The sequence below is a fragment of the Cupressus sempervirens genome, chromosome 8 (assembly GCF_028749045.1).
Source record: "Cupressus sempervirens isolate cs-2001-9-10 chromosome 8, ASM2874904v1, whole genome shotgun sequence".
Classification (NCBI taxonomy): Eukaryota; Viridiplantae; Streptophyta; class Pinopsida; order Cupressales; family Cupressaceae; genus Cupressus; species Cupressus sempervirens.
Genome location: NC_143125.1, coordinates 52475711 through 52503200, shown reverse-complemented (window position 1 = coordinate 52503200; position 27490 = coordinate 52475711).

The window sequence follows — 27490 nt, the reverse complement described above, 5'->3', positions numbered from 1 at the left end:
GTTTCCTCCAAGATCCATGGCTAAAGACCCAAAGGAAGCTACTCAAATCATTACGATATTCTAGAAGGAGGAAGGGTGAACCTAGTTTTGGTAGCAACCTGGAAACGATGATTTTATGGTTACCTGGTTTAGCCTTCATCTTTGTTCTCCTTGGTCTACTTGAATTGGTCTTATTGAGCTATCATTTTGTACAATGCTTAACGACAAGAATCCCTTCAAACTCCTCTCTTGAAAATTTAATCTTAGGATCAACTCCAAGGTTTGGAGCAGTCTTGCAACCTAATGGAAGCTACTTAGTAGAAGATAAATGTGAGTGTCCACAAGGAGGCCTTTGCTAGTTATGAAAACTTTGACTAAGATATAGAATCTTCTTGCTACTTCAAAAGAGTAAAACACACAAAAATAAATATATTTTCTATTTTTCTATTTTTTAATGAATGCAATCTAATAATTCAAATATATGAATTCCTAAATTAACCACGTATTTGTAAAAGCAAATAACGAAAATAGGGTAACAAGAATTTTAAGCAAATAATAAGAAAAGTAAATTCCTAATGGACATAAACTATAGATACAACATCTCTACAAGTTAAGGCTTTGAAAAGATTGGTAGGTAACCAATTAAAGAAGGAACAATTCTTCCTTAATTCCATTGATGCAATCATTGATGGGGAATTCAATAACCGTAAGATGTTTCACTTTTTAACAAAAAGCAAGGCCATGAAAAGTGCACTAATGCGAGATGAAAAGCTATGCAAGAAAAAGATGATGATCTCTTCTCAAGCTAAGTACATTAGTGGAATTTGTAGACCTATAGCAAATACTAGAATTAAAAGATTGCACAATCACAATAATGCAATAAAAACTGTTGGCTAAATTACGTTCCATGAACATACATTCACAAAATATAACTCATTCAGGCAAGAATCACTACACTCCAAATGTGAGCACTAAGAGCATATATTATTGTATCAAAATAATGGCTTGTAATACATATTACATTCTTGAATTTATAAGAAATCTTCTCCTTAATTTGTGTTGAGAGTGAGAGATCTCTTTATGCAAATATATGCTTCTAAACTAATAAAAAAAATCTATTTATGTACAAAATGACTCTCTAACTAGTGCTTAGTAGGACTCCATCCATATTTATATTATTAATTGGATGCATGACCCTTTACATCTCTTAAAATAAAGGAAGCATGAGAAAATAATAAGAAGAAAGCCATTAGATAATGTAGGAGTCTCTGGAGGTGCCAAAAATAGAAGCTCAACCTTCACTGGATGTTTGTAGGAGTTAGACTATTGTCAGAATGTATTTCTGATGCATGAAAAGCTCTAATTTTAGAACTGCTAGTTAGCTATGGGTGCACCTTTAAATTCTTCAAAAGATTCTGAAACACAAATGAAAAAGTGCACCTAGCACACCTATGCACCTTGGGGTTATGTTTAAAATTACAAAATTTCACTAAGTATCAAGATTTAAATTTTGGCTTTTGGGTTATGTTCTCCTTTATACTAGAACTATGTCTAGTTATTTGCCCCTAAATTTATTAATGATCTTAGTGACTTAAGCTACATTTGAAAAATCCAAGGCTTTATATTTTTCTTTCACTTTCTACTTGTAGTTTCCCACCTTGATACGAGTCTCTACAAAATCTCTAAGTTTTGCATCCAACTCTAATAAGTCTTCTTCCATTCTAAATGCTTTCTTTATGTCATCAACATTCAAAGATTCTTCAAAATTCTTCCAAAATTTCTCAACTACTACCTCCACCTTTATTAATTTATTCCTTGCATCATCCTCAAAAAATGTCTAAACATGCATCACTATAATGTTTCTTTGCCTCCAAAATTTTCTCTTAGGTTTGATCCTTGAGCTTATGAATCTTTGCATGTAATGTCTCCATTACTTTATTGTCATTCATAATCTTCTCCATCCAATCATTAATTCTATCTAATTCCTTTGATGTATATATCTCCATTAACATCCAATAACTTCTTCCTTTGATTGACTGTAGTGCTTGAAAATATTTTCCCTAGGTATGTACTTCATCTATCAAACCAAAATCTTCATTCAAAATGGCCACTAGCCTATCTACATTATCTTGCATATGGTGTAGCAACTTCATATTTCCTTGTATAATCTGTACACCCTTTTCCTCAAAACTTTCTTGGCATTGCTAACAAGCTCTCAAAAATGGGTCTAACTATACTCTACATTTATCCCTTCTCTCTAGTGATATGTTCAAGGTTTCATCAAGATTTGTAGGATCTAAGGGACCAACAAATTTTCTTAGATATCCTTTTTGGATCTCATTCTATCTTTGAAGTGTTATGAATTCCGCCCCATCTTGTTCTAATTGCCTAAAGACTTCTTTAATTCATGTTGTCACCATCAACTTTTCTATGTCCAACATAGGTTTCCCAAGAACGACCTCCCTTATCCAATAATCCCTTGGAGTCAATTATTCAACATTTGTATGTTGAGGAGAGATAGCCATGTGAGAAAAAAAGTCCTAGTTCTGATCACTCATAATAAAGGCTAATGACCATGCATCCTTTGGTGGTGACTCAAGTTTCCTTAGAACATCAATTAATTCCATCCTATCCTCTTCCTCAATGGTGAATTGTTGTCTCTTGTTTCTTATCACTTCTTTCCTTAGCCATCTTGGGATATGCTCCATCAAATATTTTTCTTTTGACAATGAAGGAGTTTTCTCAACTATACTCTTCCCCTTATCTCCCCTTTCTAGAGGCCTCTCCTTTTTTAAGATATCCAAACTTGGAGTCTTTGTATCTGTGGAGTACATAATCTTCACCTCTATGTCTTGGGCAACCTATTTAGGATTATCACATATTTTCCCTTAATCAAAAACTTCATTGGCAGGTGTTTGTTGTGGTTCTTCCTTGTTCTCAGCTTGGACTTGTATTTCTTCATTGTTTGGAGGCAGAGGAGTAACTGAACCTTTATCTAAAAAAAATGTAACTTGCATTGGGGATGATGGAGGTACCTCAGGTCCTTGGGGCTCAGGTGGCAACTGACACTAATTCTCCTATTGAGATTGATTGGTTGGAGTATCTCACATTTTGTCTACCACAAATTCAATACCAATCGGCATCAAATCAAGATCATATATCTTGATGAAATCAGTCCCCTCAACATCCTACTGATCTATCCATTATAACATTTCATCCTTAGAGGTTGTTGACTCAATGAATTGCTTAGGAAAGGATGGCAGTGTGATTGTGGAGCTTCTTTTCCATTTTGATTCTATGGCTCTTGCAAGATGAGTCCTCCAGTTCAAAGGAATGTTATCCTCTTCATCCTCATCATCCTCTTCTTCCTCTTCTTCTGGGATAACTTTTGGGACTGATGGAAAAGGAATCACTCTCTGAATGACCTTTTGGATCTTCTTGTCTAAAGTCTTAATCTTTCTTCTCTTAGAAGCAAAAGGGGATTTTTATACCTCTTGTAAAGACACTTCTTGCAATTTAGTTTCATGTCCTCCTTGCCCTTGTTTAGTTGGAAATACTTGAGGATTATGTTCAGCTTGTGTGGCTTCCACATTCTCATACCCTTGTACATTTTCTTCTCCTATCTATGGAGGTGCTTGAATTTCTTCTGATTCTTGCTTGGCTCATTGAGGAGAAGTTCTCTTCCTCTTACCTTTACTTTTCTAAGCTCTATAATACCCAAATTATTTATCAAGTTTGTCTACTATTTCTAGCCTCACAAGGGATTGAGCTATGAAATTAGGTACTATGACCTTAGCTCCTCGACCTTTGGTTGGGTAGGCTTGAGCATGAAATACTATCACTTGAGGAATTGGATTGAGTTTGAAACGCCTTTTGATCCAATCCTTTGTCATTTTGGTAATGTGCCTAGCCCTATGATTAATGTCTAAGTTTTCTTCCTTATCAACCTCAACATCCATGATAGGTCTATCACCAATCTTGTCCCTAGTTAATAGTGTCTCTAGGATATCTTTAGTATCTTGTTGCATAATCTTCAAAGGAATCTTTATCTTCAAAGAACTCACTACCAAACATAGAGCCATCCTATAGTAATCCCTTATATAGATATTGTAGTCATTTACTACATTCATCCAATGATCCTCAATTGCATCTTCATGTTAAAATGTCTTCCTAGCCAAGTATTATACTCTTCCAATGTTATCAAAATATGGCTGAGGAGAATTATACTCATCCAAAGGATATTGATCCCATTTAGACTCAAAAGATGCAATATCTTGTATTTGAGCCACATTGAAGGGTCCTTTAGTCATAGGCCATACCATGTTATTTTAAGTTTCTTCCATACTCTATCGTATGTAGGCAAGAGTTATCAAACAATCTCCAATAGTATAAGTTTGTCACTTGGGTACCTAGGGAGTTTCTTAGGATTGATTGTTGTACCTAATATCCTAAAATAAGTGAATGTTTGATACTAAATATAGTAGGATCCAACCTCTGAAATCTTAGTTCCTCCCTCCTCTAACATCCTCTTTGTATAATCCCCCTTATTGAATTAGATTATTGCGAATATAAAATCATCATTTAATATCCTATATTCCTTGCTATACTCTTGAAGCCTTTTCTTCAACAACTGGGGATAAACTATATATGGCCATGCATTTGCATCTTGCATACTACCCCTTTTGTAGAGTCCTAGATAATCTCTTTCTCTTATAGCTAACAAGTTTACCAAATATGATGTCATATATAATTTTTGGTTATTATTAATTACCACTAGCTATTCGCCCAAGTTCTCACTAAGAATCTACAAGACCAATTAATTGGCATCTCTATTGTTTTCGTCATCTCAATAAAATGCAACATCCATATGTTCAAGTGTCAAGAAGCAAGAAAACCCATGACTCTACTCAAGAGTATGATAGAATATCCAATATCTTGTTTCATGTAACCTCTTGTCATGTCTTTCTAATCAATATAACACCGTTTTAGTTGTAGGATTGGACATCCCTTACCACCAAAGTACTATGCTGATTTTCATTAAATTTCAATCCAGGAGCGTGAGCTTGAGATGATGTCTACAAAGTATATGCTCTAGTTTTCACTAAAAGTCACTACTAATTTGAATGCAATAACCATTGAGGAAATCTATTTTATCCAAGGGAAAGACAACTATCAAATAATTGGAAGGAAATTCTAATTATTTAGCCATACATCTATGCACCTACTACTACAGGAACAGTGACTGGTTCTATTTCCAGTGGTTGCAGGAACAACAGTTCTAACTCTAACTTAGAAAATTGAGTCTAACTTCTACTCACTAAAGAAAACTCCACCTTCTGCGTGGGCCCCCACGAAAGAATGAAGGAAAGAAAAATTCAGATAAAAATGTAGAAACTCAGCAAAGGCATGTATTCATTCGATATGCAGTATTATAATAACTTGGAAAACAATAAGATGTTTATCAACTCTGTCTGTCTACTCACTACTTAACCTCATAGATATAGACGAGGTCTTATTTATAGGGAAGAACAAAAAATTCCTAAAACTATGACTTCCTCATGAAGGAAAGTTAGTTACAACTTTAAGACTGCAAACATGCAATTGGAAAGACATTAATTCTCCCTTAAATTCCCCACAAATATAGAGATCGTAGCAAATGCTAGATTTTCTCATTTATTTGTCTTCAAATAGCTTTCCAAGAATCCAGGTATCATGCTTTGCATGTTTAACTGATTGCTTTGATGCTTACTTCCTTGCTCGGATGCTTTATCAGGTCCCACTTGGTTATTCATTAACATAGGTCCCTTTTGACTTTTCTGCCAAGTCTTCTAGATGCAACTATGTCATAATGCTTCTCCTTAATTGTCATTAATGCCTTAGCACTATTCCTTCATAGTTTGTTTAACTCCCACTCAGCTTGTATCCTGCAATCAACATTTAATACACACAAGACTTCCTGCAAACATTTATTTTCATTTATTAGTTTATGAAGAAAAGGCATTAATTATTCAACTAACAGTTTTTGCAATCTCTTCAGCTGCAAGAAGATCTACCCATATCGAACATTCATGAAGAAAGATTTTTACCACAAAATGAACCCCTTTTTAAATATAATTCTGATTATCATTTTATGCCCTATGTCCATACTTTATACATCAAAAGTTCAAAACATTTATACTAAAGGATGATAAAGTTTAGTATGTTATAGACAAATGTTCACAAAAAGGGCTAATAAAACTTCTATTTCTTCATGTCATCATTTTTCCCCCCAACTGTCCTAAGGCTGGTCCCTTCAGCATCTATAGGTTTCTGATCCTCATTTGCAGTCTAAGGTCATTGCCAATTTTCTCCCCTAATTCATGAGCTCTATAATTGAAATATCCATGATTTTGTTTCAATCTTTCCCATTTCTGTTCTTCAACAGTCATGTTATATTCAAAAACCAAATCATATTTTCCAAGAATAGGATGAAAAAGTATTGGCGGTTGGAAATGAAGAGGTACCCAATAATTTTTCTGATTTCTTCCCAATGTCAGATACCTAGGCATCCTATTGATGGCTAATTCCATATTTTGGGGAGAGTGCAACTCCCTAGTTTTTAGGTCTTCTGGTAATCGAATCCATCTTTGAAGAGAATCTTATATAGCATTAGGATCATTTTCAGAACAATGTTGCTCCCAATCCAGAAATGCCTATTCACGAACGGGCTCAATTTTGGCAGTAGCACTATGATTATTGTTAACGAAAAGCCAATCGAAGAATACTCTATAAGATTTATGTATTTTTGGCCGAATGTACAATGGTTCAAACATTTTCTTTTCCCTATAAGGAGCTGCCTGGTTCTCTCAACTAATCTCATTCTACATCCATGACATAACGGCCCTAAACTGTACATCTCCCACATATAACAATGAATTCCAATCTTTATCATCTGGTACAATAAGATTATGAACATATAATTCATAGAGGAGATTCCTTAGAGTCATTGGAACTGAATTAAATGTTGTATAAAATTCCTAAGGAGTATGTAAAGAAGGGTTCAACCCCCGAGTAATTTGAGACAATTGAAGATTAATCATTTGCTCCTTTAGGAATAGTGTGTAAACTGGAGATGGGGACCTATAATTTATAAGCTTTGGAATGAGTTCTGTGATCTTTGTGACACGTTGTTGCAGTATCTTAATTTCATTATCCTTTTCTTCAATTTGTTGTGCTTGTTCCCTGATAGTTCTGAGCATTTTCTTCTTCTCTAAATCCCAATTTGCTTTCTCCCATTGAAATTGGTGGTACAAATTAAAGCTGGTTGTTAACGGAGTGAAAATGTCCAGTGGTGTATGACGAAGAACAATAGGTCTATAATCTTCAGGGCAGTACTTAGGATGATGGTGGTTAGCAGCTCTATCATCCTGAGAATTTTGACTTTTAACTTTATTTTGACAAGCAACAGTGTTATCAACTTTTTCTGAAGGGGCAATGGCTGTAGGATGGGGTGCAATAGTCATTTGATCGTGAAATGTTTCAACAATTTCATAAACCATTTCTTGTGCAATAGATGGATATTCCTCTGGTGGTAGATTATCAGTTTCCCCCACTGGTTGTTCAAATTCTGACACTATTTCCTCTAAGGACTCTGTGTCACTATCAACATTAATAGGACTATTCAATTTTGTGAGAATTTTCTCAGGATTATTTTTATGTTCAGGAGTAGGTGCTATGTGCTCTGGTGGCTGTGCAAGTGTAGGTACAGGAGTTTCAATATCAATAGGTGGTATAGGAGGCTTAGCAGGTGGTGCAGGAGGTTTAGTTCTTATATTTACCCCAGACATTCTGGTGACTCGCCATGGGGTAGAAATTGGTTTCTTGCCCTTATCAATAGATTTCACCTTTATTTGGGTTAAGTGCAAGTTCTTGTGATACTGGAGGTACTTCTTTTGAACCTTCCTCTGCAGCAACTGTGCATGATTTTCTCTTCCTAGGAGTTGAGGCTTCTATGGTCAAAATTTTCCTCTTTGTAGTTTTAGGCATAAAAGTAGAAGCCGAAGCTCCTTGAGCCATTCTATATACTACTTTCTTGACCCCTACAATAGTTTTCTCTCTTGTCCCTACTCCTTGCCCTTTAGTTCCACCCCTTTTAGGTCCCTCAGACCTTAGTTTTACAAAATCATCCCATGTTCCCAAGTGCTACCTAGTCAACTCCTTTTCAATTATACCCCTAATCAAGCAATGGTGGGATACCGACTGGGTTTTGTCTTCCTGTACATAGGTAGCTTGCCTTTTGATAATATTATAAAGGAAACTTGGAAGATTTGCAGGACAATCCCCATTGCTGCAAACCACTTAGAATTTTAAAATGAACAACATGCAAATAGGAATATCTTCCTTCACAGGTAAAATATCTTATGATAAATTCAGCAGGGTGGATGAATTGCAAAGGGAGAGATAACCGTAATGTACCTTGCTTTTTATTTTCCTCTAGTCAAGGATCTCTCCATACTGAGAATTGCTCTTTTTCTTGTCATGCATCCATATCCTCTATCCAACATTCTCCATTTGTGGGTAAGCCAGAAACTTTTGCCACTATTTCTTTCATGAATTCTACCCGAATTCCCTTAATAGTTGCATATCCATCCTTCAATGTATTATGAAATTGGAGCATAATTTCTTGATCAAACTACTTCAAACTAAGACAATAAGCCATCCATCCTCATTGCTGAAACAAACTACATGTTGTTGGGTATGCCAGTAAGACTCTGTGATCTGCTGGTTCATGCCACTGAGATTCTCCACCCATATTTTTGAAAAAAAATATGCCAGCACAAGAAAATTCACTAAAAATGATTTTGAGAGTATGGGCGGTGATAGCTATAGGGGTTTCTATAGAGGAAAATTGTATTCTTCAATATTTTCCAAACATCACATCCTTCAGTACTTCATGACAGCATTTTAAAAACCAAACCATAATGGGAATAAAGATCGTGCTAAAAAACATAAGCCATATTAATGAGGAGTTATACAAAATCATGATTTAATATTATTTCACACATTTCAAAAGTATAAAGGGTTGCCAGCTCATTACTAAAATGAGCCTTCCCCATACATCCTATATGCTAACTTAAGATTTTCTTGATTTTGCATTCATGATTTCGATTTGCCCTCCCCCAACCTAGCAGAGACTAGGTCACACCAGACCGTAAAGATTGCAAATTCCAAAAATTGAAATATCATGCTTTTCTAAAGATATAATGAAGTAAATAAATGCAAAGGGGGTTGAGTGTGAATAACCTGAGGTGCAATAGGAAGGATGAACCGAGAAGTGCCTTATTAGAGAAAGAAAGTGAGATGGAATGATGATGGAAAGACAAGAAGATGGGATGGAATGAGGTGGAAAAGGAATGAATTTTCGCATGAGCACAAAATTTTTTTATTATGAAGGCCTTGAAAATAAATTCAAGGGGCTGCAGGCATCTGAGTTTGAGCCTCAGACGAAGTGGCTACAGGAAGAGATGTTTCTATTGTTGTTTATTGTTGAAGAAATTCTTCTCTGGTTGCTAGTTTATGATATAACTTTAGGCAATGCCCATTAACTAGGAGCTTGAATTTGACTAGATAAATCATTGATAGTTGAACTACTCAATTGTTAAAAATTGTAATGATTTCATAAGGACCAAGCCATCGAGTTTGAAATTTTCCTTGGTGATGCTGATATCGTGAATCATACAGGAGTGCCCAATCACCAATAGAGAATTCTCTATCTTTAATGAGTTTATCACGCCATTGCTTCCTTTGATTTTGAATTAATTTTGTGTTATGAAGAGTTGATTTTTTCCATTCATCCAACTCATTGAGATGTATAATGCGATCCTGTTGTGATGTAGGAAGGGTAATATCAAGTTCTAAAGCTGTCTGCGGAGTTTTATGTTCAAATTCAATAGGCATGACAGCTGTCTTCCCATATAGGAGTTGGAAAGGCGTAAACCTAGTAGTGGATTTCCATGTTGTTTTGTATGCCCATAAGGCTTTAGGAAGTTTAGCTGCCCAATCTCTATGATGCAAAGACACTGTTTTAGTGAGAATATGTTCCAGCTCTCTATTTGTTACTTTTACCTTACCATTCGCTTGTGGATGATACGGAGATGATTTTCCATGCCAAATTTTATATTCCTCTGTGAGTGCTGCTATTAGGTTAGATGTGAAATGAGGCCCTTGATTTGATTATAATTCTCTTGGAACACCAAATCTGGTAAAGATACATTCGCATAGAAACTTTGCAACATTATTGTCACGGGGATGCTTCATGGGTTTTGCTTCAGCCTACTTAGTAACATAATCAGTACAAACCAATATGTAACTTTTCCCTTCTGATGGTGGTTCAATAGGGCCAACAAAATCAATTCCCCATTTATCAAATGGTTCTACTACTATCTGTGGTTGTAGGGGCATTTCACCTATTTTTGTCAGTCTACCCATTCTTTGACATTTATAACATTTTTTGTATACTGAGCTGAATATTTGTGAAGTGTAATCCAATAATAACCTGTATTCAGAATCTTTAATGCAATCCATTTGTTACTAAAGTGTCCACCACAGGGCTCATCATGACAAGCATGAAGAACATCATATGTTTCATCTTCTCTGAGACATCGTCATGTTACCTAATCTGGTCTAGTATAAAACATGAATCCTAAGATACATGAGAAATTAAAACTCTTTTTTGCCAGCAATCGTTTTTCTTTTGCAGAAAAATGTGAAGGAGTTTTTCCAGTAGTTAGATAGTTGGCAATGTCAGCATACCAAGGGTTTTGTGTTGACAAAAGGAAGAAATTTTCATTAGGAAAGCTATCTTCTATGGCTGCAGGATCATCAGGTGTTTGAAGATGGGACAAGAAATCAGCTATAACATTTTTTTCTCTTGGTTTGTCAATAATGGTGATGTCAAATTCATGCATTAGTAACAACCATCGAGCCAATCGTCCAGAGATTGCTGGTTTGTTCATCAGATATTTGATAGAAGAATGATCTGTATGTATAAATATTTGGTATCCTGTAATGTAATGTCTGAATTTATTCAGAGCATAAATTACTGTAAGCAGTTCTTTCTTTGTTACTGTGTAATTATACTCAGCTCCTTGAATATTTTTGCTGATATAGTAAATTGCATGTTCTACTGAATCTATCTTTTCGCCAAGTACCGCTCCAATGGCATGATCTGAAGTGTCTGTGTGTATATGAAAAGGTAACTCCCAATTTGGTCCTCGAAGCACTAGTACTGTTGAGAGGACTTCCTTAAGCTGCAAGAAATCTTTTGTACACTCTGAATCCCATACAAACTCTGCATCTTTTCGAAGCAATTTGTATAAGGGTTCTGCAATTTGACTGAAATCTTTGATAAAACACCGATAATATCCCACATGTCTTTAAAAACTCCTAACTTCTTTCAATTTGGCTAGTACAGCTAATATATGTATGACTTCTATTTTTGCTGGATCTACTTCAATTCCTTTAGGAGAAATAAAGTGTCCCAAGACCACTCCTTCTTGCATCATCATAAAGCACTTTTCACTGTTTAAAGACAAATTGTAGTCTTTTCATCTTTGTAAAACCTTGTCCAATTTTTCCTTAGCTTCTTCAAATGTTTTCCCGTATGTGGTGAAGTCATCCATATATACTTCCAAACAATCTGTAGATATGTCAGAAAAAATGCTAATAACAGCTCTTTGGAAGGTTATGGGTGCATTGCACAAACCAAATGGTAGGAAAAAATAAGAAAATGTTTCCCATGGACATGTGAATATTGTCTTGTCTTGATCTTCTGGTGCTATCTGGATTTGATTATAACCATTGAACCCGTCTAAGAATGAAAAGTATTTCTTTCCTGCAAGATTGTCAAGCACTTGATCGACAAAAGGTAATGGAAAATGATCCTTCTTGGTAGCCAAATTAAGTTCTCTATAATCTATGCAGACTCATGATTTTCCCCCCTTTTTGGGAATAATAACTAATGGTGACACCCATTGGTTATCAAAAATAGGATATATGAAGCCATTATTGAGTAACTTTTGCAATTCATTTTGACAATATCCCTTAATGTTGGGTTTATCCTACGCTGAGGTTGTCTCACAGGTTTATAATCCGGACTGATATAAATTCTATGGGTATAGAGTGTAGGATCCAAACCTTTCATATCTGTATACTCCCAAGAAAAAGAATCCTGATGCTTTTGTAACAGCTGCAGGGTATCATGATGTTGTGCCTGAGATAAGGACTTTCTTATATTAAATTCTCTTCTTGGAATGATTGTTGTTTTGACTACATTTTCAGCCATTGAAATTTGTACAATTGGTTGTGAATCTATCTCATGTGGCAGGAGTGAATGCATAAGCTGTGCAGACTTGGAATAATGCAGTTCATCAGATAAAGGCAGAATGCTTTCTAAGACACACTCCTGTGTAGAAGATGTCGCATGTTGTGTTCCATACTCATTCATTATGATAGAAGAAATGACATCATCTTCCTCTTTAATGTTTACAAATGAGTCCCATGAGATCATCATCAATTGCTGAATAGAATCTATGTCCATATCAGAGTCATCCATATTTGGCCAGACAACTTGATCATCCTACAACAAAGGCTGAGTAGGAGAATACAAGGTCAAATTTTTAGTGTTTGTTCCATCTAAAATAGTCATTTTCCCTTATCGGCATGCAATATAAGCATCTGCTATTGCTAACCATGGTCATCCTAAAATGATAGGGCAGCCTCCAGTACTTGTTTTTGGAGAGAGTACAACAAAATCAACTGGATACTCCCATGAATGTAATATGACAGTGACATCTTCTAGCATACCATCAAGAATGATGGTAGAACTATCTGCTAATTGCAAGATTGTTGGGGTCTACCTAAGACCAATGATGCTTAATTTGGACACTACTTCCTTGGTTATTACATTGATGGATGCTCCTAGGTCTATTAAGACATTCTGCACTTGTACCTCTTGAATGGTAAGGGTTACTACTGGGCTACCAAGGTCTGCATACTTAGGCATTTTGTAGTTATCAAGCATAAGATCAAAAAGCTATCGAAGGACATGGATAGTCTTCGGGTCTTTCCTTTTCTGTCCTAGTTTTTTAACACAGGATTCTCTGATGGCTTTTGACTATATAGGTACTTCCGTGATTGCATCAAGTAAGGGAGTCTTTACCATCATTTTCTTAAGTTTCTCAAGAAAATCTAGTGTAGCTTGATTTTCACTTGGCAATATTTGCTCTGTTAACCTACTAGGAAATGGTGGTGCTTTGGCTGTAGGAGAAACAATGGTGGCAGGCTCTTAAACCGACTCAGCATTTGTATCATCTATTTCTGTTATAATGGGTTGCTGAGGTGAGGTAAGCGTTGTTCTAGCTCTTAGATGGATATCATTCAGGGTGATGGAATAACTTTGTTGCTGGCCTAAAGGTTTTGCACTATTAGGGTTAGGTGCAGTTGTGCAGGTAACTATGGTTGTTTTGGAGGAGTTGTATTGGTTGTAGGAGGCATTAAGGCTTGTTGTTGAGGAGGTTGAGTCAAAGCCGACTGTTGCTGATGCTGCTGCCATTTTTGGGTTTGCTGCCAACCTTGCTGAGGTTGGTGCCAACCTTGGTTAGGTTTCTACCACCCTTGGTTGGTCTACGACCAACCTTGGTTAGGCTGCTTCCACCCTTGATTAGTCTACGGCCAACCTTGGTTAGGCTACTACCAACCTTGGTAAGGTTGTTTCCAACCTTGGTAAGGTTGCTGCCAATGATTATAATTACCATGTTGTTGTTTCCATTGACTATTACTACCGTAATTATGGAGTGGGTCTTGAGGAATACTTGATCTTGGAGCCCATGGCCTTCATTGAGCAACACAAAAGACTTCCTCATCTTCATCAATTGCCTTGAACTCAATAGGCACATGCTGTGATTCCACGCTAGCAATGGGCTTACATCGGTAGTTGCATTTCTTTTCTCTACAATGGGGGCAATATTCTACCAATATACTATCAGCATCTTCCTTCTTCCTGCGTGCTTTCATGGTATCCAATTATGTAGCAACATCATTAATGATGTCTTAGTTGAAATTTGACAAGAGGTTTGACAATTCTGTCTTAGATACTCCTATCCCAGGAGTCTTTTGGAGTAAATCCCTCAAACCTCGTCCTTTTTTTGTTGTTGGTTTGGAATAGTTCAAACAAATATTCTAGATTTCAGCCCACATCTTCTGTGTAATGTCACCTCTAGCCATTAAGTCTAAAGCTTCCATACTCCTATCATGTACTCCTTTCAGAAAGAAATGTTTTTGAGACTCCTCGTTCAATTGATGTTGTGTGTTACGTTGTAGGTTAAACATAAACCGGCAACATAGTCCTCCAAAGTCTCATCCTCCTTTTGTGACATTTTAAAAATGTAATCTCCTTTCAAATCACGGCCTCTTCAATATTCCTTATATTTATTAAGGAATAGGTTACTTGTAGTTGGCCAATCTGTCACAGCATTGGCACCTAAACTCATGAACCATCTCAAAGTGGCTTCTTTTAAAGTTGATGGAAACAATTTTAGCTTATGGGCATCAATTGTGTAGTCATAACTTTGACAAAGGATGTCGAACTCAAAGAGAAAAGTTTCTAGATCTTTAGTAATAAGGCCATAGAATTTAGGTAGGGCAGCTGGGGGTATATTTTTCAAATTTTGATTACCCTGCTGAGGAGGAATTGGAAAAGGAAAGGTAGGATGAGCTTCTGCCATTTGTAGGTGTCCTAGTGGTGGCTTATAAATGACTAGAGCTAATGGATTATCTTGATATTCTGGCTCAACAAAAAGATTATTCAAATGAAAAGATTCTTTAGATGTGGTTGGTGATTGTAGTTGTTCTTGTACTTCTGCAAATACGTTCTCAAATAGTTCTTCTTCTCTTTCTTCTCTTTCTTCAGAGTCAGGATAAATAGGATCTTCCTGATTGAAGTTGGGAAGAAATCTTCCAAGGTGATCTCTTCTTCTATGCATGCAAGAATGTTGAAAATGAAACTAAATGACTCAATAGTAAATACTAGACTGACACCATCCCCACCAATGGCACCAAAAATATGTCTAATCAATATAACACCCTTTTAGTTGTAGGATTGGACATCCCTTACCACCAAAGTACTATGCTGATTTTCATTAAATGTCAATCTGGGAGTGTGAGCTTGAGATGATGTCTGCAAAGTATATGCTCTTTTTTCACTAAAAGTCACTACTACTTTGAATTCAATAACCATTGAGGAAATCTATTTTATCCAAGGGAAAGACAACTATCAATTAATTGGAAGGAAATTCTAATTATTTAGCCATATATCTATGCACCTACTACTGCAAGAATAGTGACTGGTTCTATTTCCAGCGGCTGCAGTAACAACAGCTATAACTCCGACTTAGAAAATTGAGTCTAACTTCTACTCACTAAAGCAAACTCCACCTTCCACGTGGGCCCCCACAGAAGAATGAAGGAAAGAAAAACTCAGATAAAATCTAGAAACTCAGCAAAGGCATGTATTCATTTGATATGCATTATTATAATAACTTGGAAAACAATAAGATGTCTATCAACTCTGTTTGTCTATTCACTACTTAACCTCATAGATACAGAAGAGGTCTTATTTATAGGGAAGAACAAAAAATTCCTAAAACTACGACTTCCTCATGAAGGAAAGTCAGTTACAACTTTAAGACTGCAAACATGCAATAGGAAAGACATTAATTCTCCCTTAAATTCCCCACAAATATAGAGATCATAGAAAATGCTAGATTTTCTCATTTATCTATCTTCAAATAGCTTTCCAGGAGTCGAGGTATCGTGCTTTGCATGTTTAACTAATTGCTTTGATTCTTACTTCCTTGCTCGGTCGCTTTATCAGGTCCCACTTGGTTATTCATTAAAACAGTCCCTTCTGACTTTGTCGCCAAGTCTTCTAGCTGCAACGGTGTCATAACGCTTCTCCTTAATTGTTATTAATGCCTTAGCACTATTCCTTCGTAGTTTTTATAACTCCCACTCAGCTTGTATCCTGTGATCAAAATTTAATACACACAAGACTTCTCGCAAACATTTATTTTCATTTATTAGTTTATGAAGAAAAAGCATTAATTATTCAACTAACAATTTTTGCAATCTCTTCAGCTACAGGAAGATCTACCCATATTGAACATTCATGAAGAAATATTTTTACCAAAAAATGAACCCCTTTTTAAATATAATTTTGATTATCATTTTATGCCCTATGTCCATACTTTATACATCAAAAGTTCAAAACATTTATACTAAAGGATTATAAAATTTAGTATGTTATAGACAAATGTTCACAAAAAGGGCTAATAAAACTTCTATTTTTTCATGTCATCAGTGTCCACTTTTCCTGCTTTACATAGAGGAGTCTTATCAATAAGGTATGAGGACTGGATGATTTTGGAAGCTTCATCTATATGTTCCCTATACCATCTCTCGGCTTGGTGTTATGTCAATCTAATAAACTGATCTACCCTCAGAAAATGGAACACCTTCTTTATGTTATTAGGTTGAAGATCTAGGATGATCTCTCCAATTATGCTCTTCATGACCATTTCTTTGGGAACATAGTTTTTTTCTAGTGTAATGATCAGTTCTAAAGATTGCACTAATATTAGATGTGATGTTGTACTAACAAGTCCTAATCGGATCAGAATGGATATCATCAAAGGCCTTTTTGTGGGTTCATTGTACAATGTCAGGAATGCACCCAAATATGACCCAATTTCATGTCCCAAATCTCTAAATAATGATCTTGAAAGTGTGATTGTATAGGAACACCTTGAAACTTGAATACCATGGGTTTTTTGACCATCTTTATGGCAAGGGAGGATGATGAAGGAGGCATTGAATCTATACAAAAGTAATGTCCATTAGTCTAAAGTCAAAGAAAATTTGGTAAAAACCAACCCTAAAACTAACGTGAAGATAACCCAAAAAGCTAACTGCTTGAAAATATCTAAAAATTTGAATATGACCATAGAATGCCAAAAAGAATGCACACTAGGTAGACCTTTGAGGTGCACTTAGTTCACATTTACCCTTGTAAATCTTTAATAGATGGAGTGCATAGCAACACACCTCATGGGTTGCACTGATGTGCACCCTATATACACTTTGGCACAAAAATGGTTCATTTTCATTTAAGGGTGTGCAACAACACACCTAATTAGGTGTGCTACTACTCACCTTAAATTGGTTTTTTTCTTATGTTTTTAATTTTTTTTAACCTTTTTAGTTAAGTTTTGAAAGATAAAAGGTGCGGAGCTACACAACTAGATAGGTCCATAGTTGTACACCTTTTAGATGTTTTTAAAGTCGTTTGTTTGTAAGTGTGTAGGTAGGAGGTGAGGAGAAAAAATGGGCACCTCAATAGGTGCAGTGATGTGACCAAGAAGCTCAAAGAAAAGAAAATGAAGTGTGAAGGCAAAGTGGATCCCAGTTAATATAGACTCCCAACCTAGTATAGCTCTTGGAGGCACATTGTTGTGCACTTCCAAGAGAAAGTGCATTTCTTTGATATTTGGCACACTAGTGCACCTAGGGAGGTGCACTAGTGTGCCATTTTTCTTCAAAAATGACTTATCCCTCTAGAATTTTAGTTTTTAGAATCTGCATTTCCTAGTCGAGACCTGGATCTTGCTAGAAACACTACATAAAACACTAAAAAAGACTTAGACCATAGACTAGGGATTTGGAAAGCCATAAAATAAAGTTGGGGTTCCCTATTTCTAGGTGAAATGGGTTGTGCATTGTTAAACCACAACAAATAGCCCTAACAAAAAGGAAGAAATGACAAAGGCATTTCTTCATCAACAAACATTCCTCTGATATGTATCAAACACCAACTGAATCTTGAACACTCCAAGCATATTTTAAGTCACTTTTTAGTCAAAACCTTAGAATTTCAAATCTCCAAGTTCAGTGTGTATTCATTTCCTTCGATATCTCATAATGTAGTCTATCAAAAATTTCTAACAACTTGGAAACAATCTTCCACTCTTTCTGATCCATTCGTCAAGAATATTGATGAAAACTATTTATCATTCCTTTATCTGACCAAATGAGAGAATTGGTTTTGAGGGCTCCTAGTGGGTTATCACTTTCTTATTTGAAGTCTTGGGTAACCTTTTGAATACTTGCTTCATGTAGCTCATACTGTCACCATTTGATTCTTCAATGAAGCAATGGTTTTGATATTGGATAGCTTATTTAGACTGCATATCCCTTTAGCCAGATTACCTTTCTCAAACCTTGTAGAATCTTTCATTCTTAACACCTTTCTTTCTTTTTTATTTTCTTTCTCTATCTCGACCACGCTTAGACTATGTGGCCAAGACACTGGTGTCATTTCTTAGATTCAATTTTTTGTGAACACCTATTGCCTTCCTCTTTTAAGAACTTTTTAGAAACTCTCACGCCAAACAATGATCTTAGCAATTCCTTTGAGAAGACCCTTATGTTTGAACTAGTGGGGTTTGGACTATCCCTTGTTGCCTTCTACCTTGGTTCAAAAACACCTAACATAATCAATCTTTAAATTTGTAAAGTGTTGAGAACTTGTTGATCTGCAATTCTGAATTCAAGATCAAAAGTCCCCTATTACTGCAAGTAACATCCATTCCTCAATTGGTATAAGAAATAAAATCATAAAAAAAAAATGGACAAAGAAATACCTCTTCCCAAAAATCAGAACCAAAAGAATAGTTGTTAAGATATGTCAAGATAAAATCTTGAGTTCATCTACCCCCTAGACTAATGAAACTTTGAAAACAAACACACGACTAAAAGTAGACATGCAACCGAAAAGAAACACACTTGCAGAAATAAACACACTTGTAGAAAAATATTTTTTTATTTTTCTAAATATTAAAACTATCTTTTAGACTTGAAAGTAATTCTTCAATAATTGCCTATTAACTAGCAATGGAACGAATTCTCCCTGTAAGGAACTTAGCCTAAAAGTGTTTTCTCCCAAAACTTTTGCAATCTAATAAGGACCAATCCACAAGCATTGAAACTTAGTGTGGTTGCCCAAATTTTCTTTTTCCTTATCCCAAAGTAGAACAAGGTTAGATATTCCAAAATACTTTATTTTGGCCCTCTTGTCAAACCACCTCTTGATGACAACTTGATGTTTCACAATATGCTCCAAAGTAGCTATCCATTTTTTATCCATCTCTAAAAGATTCATCAATTTGATTTGTACTCTATCAACATCTACAGCATACCAACTCATGAATTTCAAAATAGGAATCCTAAGGATAAGTGGGAATATTGGCTCTTGTTCATAGATAAGTAGATATGGAGACATCTTGAAAGAATTCTTGACCCTGAATCGGTTTGTCCATAAATCATATTTGAGTTGTGTATGCCAATCATTAGGATTCCCCTTCAAAAAATGTCTTATTACTATGATCAAGTTCATGTTAGTAGATTTAGCCACACCAATTCCTTGTGGATAATAATTTGAAGAGAACTTGATGATAGCTTAATTTTATAGTGCCAATTGAGTTAGCAATACTAATACAAAAGCCGATCCATTATTGCACACTAGGGAGAACAACATCCCAAATCTAGTAATAGTGTGTTCTTCCAAGAAGTTTGTAACCACCTTAGCCATGCAATTTCTGAGCATCTCTACTTCTATCTAGTGCATATAGTAATTAGTAGTTGTGAGAATAAAAGTGTGCCCAGTTGACGATGGTGGGTTCACTAGACCAATAAAATCTAGCCCCCACTTTGTGAAGGGGTATATCTCAAAAATTGGTTGTAATGGAATTGCAAGATGTCTTTCTCTGTTAGCACTAGTTTGACAAATATGGAAAGTACACACATGTTCAAAAGTATCTTTGAATATCATGGGCCAAAAATAACCTAATATTAAAATCATATGAGCAGTTGCTTCTACTGAACCATACCATGTACCATACTTATCATGAAATTGTTCCAAAACTTCTTTTACTTCCTTGTGTCCCAAGAATTTTAGGTAAATTCCTTCAAAGTTTCATTTGTATAATTTTCTATCATGCAACATGTAGGATTCACACTTCATTTTGAGTCCCCTACATTGTGCACTATTCATCCAATTGGGATACTAATTTTGTAAAAGATAGTAAACAATATCCTAGTAACAGACATCTATTATTACACCCTAATTAATATCAACTTGAGATACTACAATCTTCTTCTGATCTTCCACATCTATTTCACCATTAGATTGGAATTTCATTTCATCTTCTATTTGGTTGTCTACTATCATTTTTAATAATTCTTGGCCTCTTACTAAATTCATGGATTGAATCTCTAAATCAAATTCTTGAAGGATTACCATCCATTTCCCTCATCTTTCATAGAGTTCATTTTGCATCAACAATGTATTCACCACTGGATTAGGTACAATCACATATACCTTGCTTCTTAGTATATAATGGTAGAGCTTCTTTACCACTTTGATTAAAGTAAAAGACTCTTTTTAAAGTTTAGAATAGTTTAACTTAGCATTTTTTAGAGGCCAGCTCATAAAGGCAATTGGTCTTTCATCTTCCTTTTCTTTCTTCTGTGTAAGAATCCTAGCACATGAATGTTCTGAAGCAAAAGAGTATATTTTGAAGGGTAGTCCATAATCTAGACTCACTAATACTGGGGCCATGGAGATGGCCACTTTGATATCCTCAAATGATTTCTTAATCTCTAAAACCCATTCTATTTTTGTTCCATTTTTGAGTAAATCATTAAGTAGACAAACTATCTCTGCAAATCTGCTTATGAATTTTTGTGCAAAATTTATCTTCCAAAAGAAAAACTTAAGTTCTTTTCGAATATGAGGAGATGATAAATTTAGAATGGCTTTAATTCTATTAGGATCAATGGATATTCCATCTTCAAAGAAAATATGTCCTAGGAGCTTTTGTTTAGTAACCCCAAATGAACATTTCTTGGGATTGAGTGATATGCCATATTTACGACATCTATTGAATACCTTTCGTAAATCAGCAATGTGAGTGCTTCAATATTTCAAAAAGATAGTTAAGTAATCCATGTAGATGACTATACACTTGTTTATTAATTCCTTAAAAACTTCATCCATGGCTTGTTGAAATGTGGCCCTTGCATTAATCAACCCAAAAGACATTCTTCTGCAAGAAAAAGTTCCCCATTTAGTCATGAAGGTTGTATTTAGCCTATCCTCTTCATCAACCATTACCTGATTATATCTCAAATATCCATCCAAGAAGGACATAATCTTTGAACCATTTACAATCTATAAAACCTCATCTAGTGAGGCAAAGGGTAGTTGTCTTTTTGAGATGTGAGGTTCAAGTTACAAAAATCCACACAAAGATGAATCTCTCTAGTCTTTTTCCACGCGGGTACTAAATTAGCCACCCACACAGAATGGAAAATCGGGAAAATGATCTTGGCATCTAGAAACTTCTAAACTTCCTTCATTGTTAATGGTTCAATGATACAATTAACAAGCTTTCACCTTTGAAGGAAAGGTTTTGCATCTGGCTTCAATGAAATGTCATGCATAATGATCTCAAGATCATATATTTTTAGCTCTTCATAGCTCCAAGAAATTACATATTTATACTCTAAAAGTAATTTGAGCATATCTTCCCTTTCTTGTGCATTGTATGCCTTTCTGATCCTTACCATTCTAGGATCTTCATCAATACCTAAGTTGTGTGAGTCACATTCCTTGATCCCCTTTTCTTCAACGGATCTTGTGTTAAGTGTTGATTCATCATGATCAAAATTTTGTTCAAACTCAACCATTCCCCTAGGAATAGTTCTAGTTTTTAAGTTTAGGATCCCATCTTTGTCTTCAAATCCATCATCCTTAGGTTTTTCATCTAGGGTATCATCAATTTCTTGCCCTTTATAGTAGCCATTGCACATGATAAATTTGAGTATATGTTGATCATCCTGAAAGACTTGGAATTTTTTGATATTTTCTGAGATAGACGGGGTAGCAACCAATTCAACTTAAAATCTTTCTAGTTTTGTTCTTTTGACTGGTTTTAATGTACTAGTTCAAATAGCGAGAGCATCTACTACCATGTTTTTCCTTCTTGGAATTGACTTTATATTTAAATCTTCCAAATCATCCATTACATACCATACTCTTTTCCTGTAAGCAAGCAACCTCTTATCATTGTAGGAGTATAATGATTTCACTTCTCTTATAACCAAATGATAATCTGCCTCAACTATTAGAACTATGAATACTTTCTCCAATGCGAAAAGAAGTCCTCAGATCAATGCTTCATACTTTACAACATTATTAGTACATCTAAACTATAATTGATATGTTACATAGAAAGACTTTCCTTTTGGTTTGATCAATTCAATACCTACATTGACTCCTAATTTTCATTTGGATCCATCGAAGCAAAGTATCTAGATCAGATTTTCTTTGGCTTTCTAACCTTATGCTTATTCATCCTTAGCTTCTCTTTCACTTGGGCTTGAAAAGATTGTCTTTTGGGAACCTACTATAATCTTGCACAGGGTGGACTTGATGATTTTCCATTGTTACTCCTTGATATGGGAAACATATGTTTTTCTTGTTTATCCTAAATTTCCCTTACCAACTCATTAAATTTCATCCACTTTGGGTTTAGGATGGATGACTACTGAATTACATCTTTGAACTTTCACATTCCATCTTCTTCTTTGAAATTTAAGCATTCCTCATGGAGGAGAAGACAAACCTCCACCATCCAAAGAGGTATAACTATATGATACATTTAGATCTTCAATCTCCTCTTCAACCTTTTCCAAAGATTTAGATATGTTTATGGGAGTTTGATTTTCTATGGATTTATCTTTTGGAATATTATGACTCTTCACTTCCATCATTTGTGTTAATACCTTAGTGATGGTTCTTGGCACAATGAAAATTCAAACTTTGGATGACTAACTTTATGTAAACAGAAAAATCCTAGGAGAAGTAGGATACTAGGGTTAGCCTCTTCTCCTAAACATTGTAAGTTAGCTACCATGTTTTCTATGAACTATGTTATGATCTCCTACTATGGGATTGAAGTGTTGGATTTTTCATTTTGATCATCTGATATTTTTTGAAGTTGTATCAAAAGCCATCACTTCATAAGAGCTCAAATCTATTTGTAAGAATACCACTTCATTTAGAGTATTGTACTCTATAATAATTATTTTTAACTTTGGCTCTGCATTTATCTTGATTTGATTGTTCAACCCCTTCCATGGTAACCATAACTGAGTAAAATTCATAGAAACCCATCCTCTTAGGGATTTTGTCCATTCTCTACTTAGTAGCGGTCTCTATGTTTTAGAAATATGAATCACATGTATATCGATGATGTCTTGAATCTAGGGTTCAACTGTTAACTATATCCAAACATCTTTCAGCACACTAATGATTTTTGCCTCTATTTTATCCAATTTTATTACTATGTGATTAGAAGGATCTGGAGTGACTCCCAACCTTTGTGTTATCTATAGTGGCATAACATTATAGGAGGCTCCTAAATCAATTAGGAAATTATAAATATTTTTCCCATATATCTTGATGCTAAGCAGAAATAGTGGCACCTCAACCTTATTTTTAAACATAGTTGACATTGCCTCTAAAGCATTAACTTGTTTAAATACTATCTTTTGTGGGACAATATTCATAGTATGGGGTGCCTTCGCATGATCAAGATTATTTATGAGAGCATCTTGTTGATGAGGAAAATTTTATAGCATGTCAAACATGGACATGTTGGCCTTTTTCATTTGAAGTCTTCCACCGTGCTATACTTTTTAGTAGACCAAGCATGATTTTTCTAGATTGTTGGAACATTTCCTTGATTCTGATTTTGTTGTCCTCCATACGGGAGCCTAATTGGTATTAGATAATTACTTTCTCTAAGAGTAGGAGGAGTTGGTTGTAATGTAGGAGGACTCACATCCATCATAGGTTCTTTTCTACTTCAGAGATTGTAAGTATTTTGATTGTCATTACGAAAGGAAAACATCTCTTTAGGATGAATATATGGTTCCTAACTAAATGGAAAAGAGAATTCTTCATTGGTCAATTGTTCCGCCTATGTGTTTTAAGCAAAATCATAAGATTCTAGTAGCATAGCATTGAACTATATAGGAGGGACATTATCATTCACTTGTGAATTTTGAGTAATGTCTTGATTTCCATTGTCGTATGAACCATCATTGTTAGATGTGTTTTGACCATCATCATATTGGTTAATATCCACATATTGAACATTGTTGTTATTGTTATATGCAAGAATGCTTCCATTACTTAGACAAGTGTATCATTGTTGATTATTTTTTTGGAAGCCATTGTTGTGATCAAGAGGATTGAAATTTTTTCCTCCATTGTTGTTTCCTATATTTTTGTTCACAACATTTTTGTTTCCATTGAAATTCCTATTGTTGTTCTTACCATAATTTTTGTGTAAGGACTAACATTATTTCTTTGGAAGTTGTATGCCATATGAAAGTGATGGTTGAAGTGAGAAATGGTCTTAGCTAGGTCCCTTTTGACTAATATGAATTATTGATGTATCATAGCTAGGTTGATGAAGGTTTTGATTTGTTCCAAGAACAATCTTTTGAAAGTATTGAAGTCTCCAATACATCCAAGTGGAAAATTAACACACCAATTAAAGGCAACATCCCCCAAAGTGTAGGGGAATAAGTGAAGAACCACGTTCTCTTTAGCAATTTTCTTTTGGTTACAAATTTTCTTGAACACCTTAATATGATCTTTAGTTAGTTCATGTCTCTCCATAAATAAACCTTGGGCAAAACTACTTAGGATTCTTAAGAAGATCATTAAGTACACCTATCAAGTTAATTAGTGAGTCTACAACATTTGTGATAAAGACCATTAGAAGATTTGGTGGAACAATAGGTGGTAATTGTGGAGGTGGAACTATTGTAGGATTTGGTGGACCTAGTGGTTGTTGTGGAGGTAGAACTAAAGAAGATGATGAAATGTTGAATGAAAGTGGTAGAATCCAAGTAATCATTTATCACTGAGGGACTTCCAAAAATGGGTAAGTTTGAGGAACTTGTGTGCACTTGGTGAAGATCTCAAAGCTCACTAGAATGTAGATTCAGGATCAAGTTCTTCCAATTTGCACCAATTCTAGAAAATGTGCACCTCTACAGAAGTACACTTTCTCAAAAATAAGGTGCACCTTGGGATTTAGCACACCTGCACACCTGAGACACCTGGGAAGCTCAAAGGCTCAAAAAAAATTTTGAACTTGTAACAAAATGCAAAATTTTGAAGTTTGCAATTTTTCTCTTCTATTCTCAATGTTAAGGGGCCCTCCTTCTAGTGCCACTTTTGTTGAGCTGTCATTTTGCACGATGCTTAATGGTATGAATCCTTTCAAACTCCTCTCTTGAAAATTTAATCTAGGGATCAAATCCAAGGTTTTGGGTGATCTTACGACCTACTAGAATCAACTTAGTAGAAGATAAATGTGATTGTTCATGTGGAGGCCTTTGTTGGTTCTGAAAACTTTAAATAAGATATAGAATCTGTTTGCTACTTCAAAAGAGTAAAACACACAAAAAGAAATATATTTTGTAATTTTTTTGTTTTTTAATGAATGTAATCTAACAATGCAACTATGAGAATTCCTAACTTAACCAAGTATATGTAAAATTAAATAACTAAGATAGGGTAACAAGAAGTTTAAGAAAATAACATAAAAAGTAAATTCCGAATGGACATAAACTATAGAAACAATGCATCTACGAGTTAAGCCTTTGAAATGATCAGTAAGTAAGCAATGAAAGTAGGAACAACATTCCTTAATTCCACTAATGTAATTGTTGATGAGGAATTCAATAATTGTAAGATGTTTCACTTTTCACCAAATCAAAAGGCCACAAAAAACTATGCTCATGCAAGATGAAAAACTATATAGGAACAAGATGATGATCTCTTCTTGAACTAATTATGTTAGTAGAATTTATAGACCCATAGAAAACACTAGACTTAAAAGATCACACAATCACAATAACACAATAAAACTATTGGCTCAATTACATTCCACGAACATACATTCACAAAATATAACACATTTAGGAAAGAATCACTAAACTCCAAATGTGAGCACCAAAAGCATATATTATTGCATCAAAATAATGGCCTAGAATACATATTACATTCTTGAATTTATAAAAAATATCTTCTCCTGAATTCATGTTGAGAGTGAGAGATCTCTTTATGCAAACATATGCTTCTAAACTAATAAAACAAATCTATTTATGTGCAAACTAACTCTCTAACTGGTGCTTAGTAAGACTGCATCCATATTTATATTATTAAATGGATACATGAGTCTTTACATGTCTTTAAAAAAAAGCATGATAAAATAAGAAGAAGAAAGCCATCAGATAATGTATGTGTCTTTATAGGTGCCAAAAATAGAAGCTCAACCTTTTCTAGATGTTTGTAGTAGTTAAATTACTATCAAAATGTGTTTTCGATGCATGGAAAGCTCTAATTTTAGAACTAGCAGTTCACTATTAGTGTACCTCTTAATTATTCAAAATGTTCTAGAACACCACTAAAAAAGTGCACCTCCACACTTGGCACACCTTGGAAGTAGGTTCAAAATTGCAAAATTTCACTAAGTGTCAAAATTGAAATTTTGGCTTTTGGGTTTTGTTCCCCTTTATACAAGAGCTATGTCTACGTGTTTGCCCTTGAATTTCTCAATGATCTCAATGACTTGAGCTGCATCTAGAAAATATAAATCTTTATATCTATCTTTTACTTTCTACCTGTAGTTGCTCACTTTGATACGAGTCTCTAGAAAATCTCTAAGTTTTACATTCAACTCTAATAAGGCTCCCTAAATTCTAAATGCTTGCTTGATGTCATCATCATTAATAGCTTCTTCAAAATTCTTTCAAAATTTCTCAACTACTTCCTCTACCTTTATTAATTTATCCCTTACATCATCCTCAAAAATGTCTAAACATGCATCACTGTAATGTTTCTTTGCCTCCAAAATTTTCTCTTGGGTTTGATCCTTGAGCTTATGAATCTTCGCATAAAATATCTCCACTACTTTATTTACATCCACAATATTCTTTATCCAATCATTAATCTTATCTAATTCCTTTGTTGTAGATACCTCCATTAACATCTGATACCTCTGTCCTTTGATCGACTATAGTGCATGCAAATCTTTTCCCCAGGTATGTACTTCATCCATCAAACAAAATCTTGATTCAAAATAGCCACTAGCCTATCCACATTATCCTACATATGGTTTAGCATCTTTATATTTCCTTGTATAATCTATACACCCTTTTCCTCAAAACTTTCTTGTCATTTCTAACAAGCTCTCAAAAATTGGTCTAACTATAATGCACATTCATCACTTCTCTCCAGTGTTGTGTTCAAGGTTTCCTCGCAATTTGTAGGACC